The sequence below is a fragment of the Styela clava genome, chromosome 9 (genome assembly GCF_964204865.1).
Source record: "Styela clava chromosome 9, kaStyClav1.hap1.2, whole genome shotgun sequence".
Classification (NCBI taxonomy): domain Eukaryota; kingdom Metazoa; phylum Chordata; class Ascidiacea; order Stolidobranchia; family Styelidae; genus Styela; species Styela clava.
In genome coordinates this window covers 5,308,818-5,312,674 of record NC_135258.1, presented here as the reverse complement: position 1 = coordinate 5,312,674, position 3,857 = coordinate 5,308,818, and positions in this window count along the sequence as shown.

Genomic DNA, 3,857 nt, shown 5'->3' with positions numbered 1-3,857 from the left:
TTTCGATGTTTTGATATCAATAATGTCACGAAAAAATAAAAATAAAATTCTAAAACAAAATTTCCCGTTCGGCGCTCACCTCAGTTTCATTATCTAACTAGGTTATTTGCGATCATTGAGTGTATTGTGCGTGAATTGTTTGATCATAATAAAATTTGAAATCCACCAATCAAAATAGTTCGCTCAGCGAACTTCGCTGGTAGGTCGTCTAACTTTAACCTGCAGACGGTTTCACTACACTGCATGATAACCTTCGCTATCGCATTATAGACGCAAAATCCCAAAAATGGAACGACAATTACGCTGGCTTTATCAAAGTAATTCGAGATGACAGAGAATGTGTTCAAAGCCTGCATTACTTGTATGTAATGAGCAGTGAATCATTACGTCCAACTAAACTCCAAAAGTGAAGTGACAAAAATCATACGCAAATGAAAGACGTTAACATCGGTTTCAATTTGTCACAACCTATTTGTGCGAATCTGATTTTTCTGACCTTGTCAGTATCAAAACCGTATCAAGGTTGACAGTGACATTTGTCTGGCTATATCAAAGACGGTGCCTAATATCGAGAACCTCATCAGACCGTAAATATATACTACTACTAGATGTCCAACTCCGCTCGCCGTATAATAAACAAACAAAGGCGATGTTGCACCTCCAAGTGGCGGGCTTCACGGTTGGTTTTGTTCAGACTAGATGCTTAACGACGGCGACACTCCTGCATCACAGTTCGAAAACTAGCCCTGTTCATTGATGACTGATCGAAATATTTGCTGAAGCGCCTGAAGGACGAAGAAATTCGATAAAAATGAACAAATAATTGTGAAAATGAAGACACAGTCTGCCTTGCAAGTGACCAGGATGATGTGACAACTTCGAAATGTCGAAAGAAAGCAAGGCATCAAAAATGCGATGCATTGCAAAAAATGTCAGTCAGATGTAGGTAAGTGGTGACGAAAATGATTACTTTGCACTTTATATAAAAAAAAAACGCTTAGTAGCACAGCAGTTTGGTATCACTCCATCTCAAGTATTGTAGCTTTCACAGAAGTTTTTTCTCCCCTTGGACTGCCACAACGTCCTTATTTTTAGATGAGAAACATCTTTATTTTGCCGTGTGTCCCTATTTTTAACCTTATAAATGAATATACCATTAAATTAAACTGGGAATTTAGTTTAGATCTGGAACTTCATAGGAGATAAAATGAGTAAACGTAAAAAATTTGCTGTGATGATTATGAGAAAGAATTCAACGGCGTCGAACGAAACGAAGGGCCAGTGATTTGCGCACTGCAGCTTTTGTGAATGTGACAACAATCTGGAATGCATAGGCAGAACAGCAATTTCTGTTAATAATGCAACCCAGAAACACAATGCTCTGCTCAAGAAATTAATCAAACCAATCTATAAATTACTTTTTTAAGAGTCAATGATTATACGAAGGCTATCTCAACACATGCTAGCAGCTGAAATTTATTTCCATCTTCACATCATTGAACATCCGACACTTGATATAAAAGAAAAATATTTTCAAATCATTCATGAGCGAATACCTATTAAACAATGTAACTGAATGTCAAGATGTAACAACACTACTTGAGAAAGTATTCAAAAAATTTGAGCAAATGTATACGCAAAGTACTGCAGCCAAAATAATAACAACAAGATGGACAATAGGACTCATGGAATACGAAACCAATTGAAGAAACACAGCAGTTAGAACGAAGATTAAGAGGTATGTGATGCGTAATACTGCTGGTAATTTTAGAAATAATAATCATGATCCAAGTATTTAAATGCTCAATAGAAGATAGATCAAATAGGAAAATACAAATGGATTAATACCCAAAACAATTCTTTGTGCTATACCTGTGCTTAATATACAGACATTTTTATCAAGCTATTGAGTTAAACATGTTGGTCTGTTAGTTTACATGGCTGTTTCAAATGTTTTTTTAGACATATCTTCATAAATTCCCTCTAGATGTGTTTCCATGCCAAAACCCCATCTGGACAGCAAATCATTCTTCAAAAGTGAGTTTCGAGACGTCTGCAAAAATCTATATTTTAGTTACGATATTTTGAAATAAATTAATTAATTAAATTAATTAAAATTAATATCCAGTTGGGGTTAGGATTAGGTTTAGGAATTCAGATTGCGCTGGATATTAAAATTTTTAAATCATACCTAACTTTATTCCAAACTGGATAATTACTAATTTTTTTACTTAAAATGTGGCATAACCTTGGATTTCCTAATTGATAACCAGCGTTGGTTTGCCGCAGTTTTCTCTTCTCGAGCAAAACTGTATAATTATCATTTTCTAATGATTTGTGTTCGATCGATTTTTTAATACATGTTGGAAAAAAACTTGACTGCCTAACTGTCAAGGGCATTGAAAGCTCCAATGTAAGGATGACATATTGAAGTTCTGATCCTTGTGATGATTGCTACCACTTCTGAGCGATTCATGCGACCGCAAATCCGAGTGCTTCCGCAAAATCCTCTCCGAAAACACACCAGTTCAAGTTTGTAAATGGCCGTATTCATTTATAGGTGTAACAACGATCCAAACTCTCGCACTCTAATTATAGGACATAATTCATCCGAAGTCAATAGGCTTCTGGTCTGAGATATGATGAAGGCACATGCAAAATTTGGAGTAGATTCAAACTCGCCTTCGTGAGATGTCGCGTTCATCTAACAGACAAATACCAATCAACATACTTACCGATCTTAAGATCGATAAGTAATAAATCATAGTTCGAAGTGTTTTAATGAGATGGATAAGCTTGGTGGTTCTCAGCGATTTTTTTTGGTGGCATTTTCTTCAAACACAATTTCAAATCGCCCCGTTCACTGATGGAAAGGCGATTTCGATGTTTTGATATCAATAATGTCACGAAAAAATAAGAATAAAATTCTAAAACAAAATTTCCCGTTCGGCGCTCACCTCAGTTTCATTATCTAACTAGGTTATTTGCGATCATTGAGTGTATTGTGCGTGAATTGTTTGATCATAATAAAATTTGAAATCCACCAATCAAAATAGTTCGCTCAGCGAACTTCGCTGGTAGGTCGTCTAACTTTAACCTGCAGACGGTTTCACTACACTGCATGATAACCTTCGCTATCGCATTATAGAAGCAAAATCCCAAAAATGGAACGACAATTACGCTGGCTTTATCAAAGTAATTCGAGATGACAGAGAATGTGTTCAAAGCCTGCATTACTTGTATGTAATGAGCAGTGAATCATTACGTCCAACAAAACTCCAAAAGTGAAGTGACAAAAATCATACGCAAATGAAAGACGTTAACATCGGTTTCAATTTGTCACAACCTATTTGTGCGAATCTGATTTTTCTGACCTTGTCAGTATCAAAACCGTATCAAGGTTGACAGTGACATTTGTCTGGCTATATCAAAGACGGTGCCTAATATCGAGAACCTCATCAGACCGTAAATATATACTACTACTAGATGTCCAACTCCGCTCGCCGTATAATAAACAAACAAAGGCGATGTTGCACCTCCAAGTGGCGGGCTTCACGGTTGGTTTTGTTCAGACTAGATGCTTAACGACGGCGACACTCCTGCATCACAGTTCGAAAACTAGCCCTGTTCATTGATGACTGATCGAAATATTTGCTGAAGCGCCTGAAGGACGAAGAAATTCGATAAAAATGAACAAATAATTGTGAAAATGAAGACACAGTCTGCCTTGCAAGTGACCAGGATGATGTGACAACTTCGAAATGTCGAAAGAAAGCAAGGCATCAAAAATGCGATGCATTGCAAAAAATGTCAGTCAGATGTAGGTAAGTGGTGACGAAAATGATTACTTTGCACTT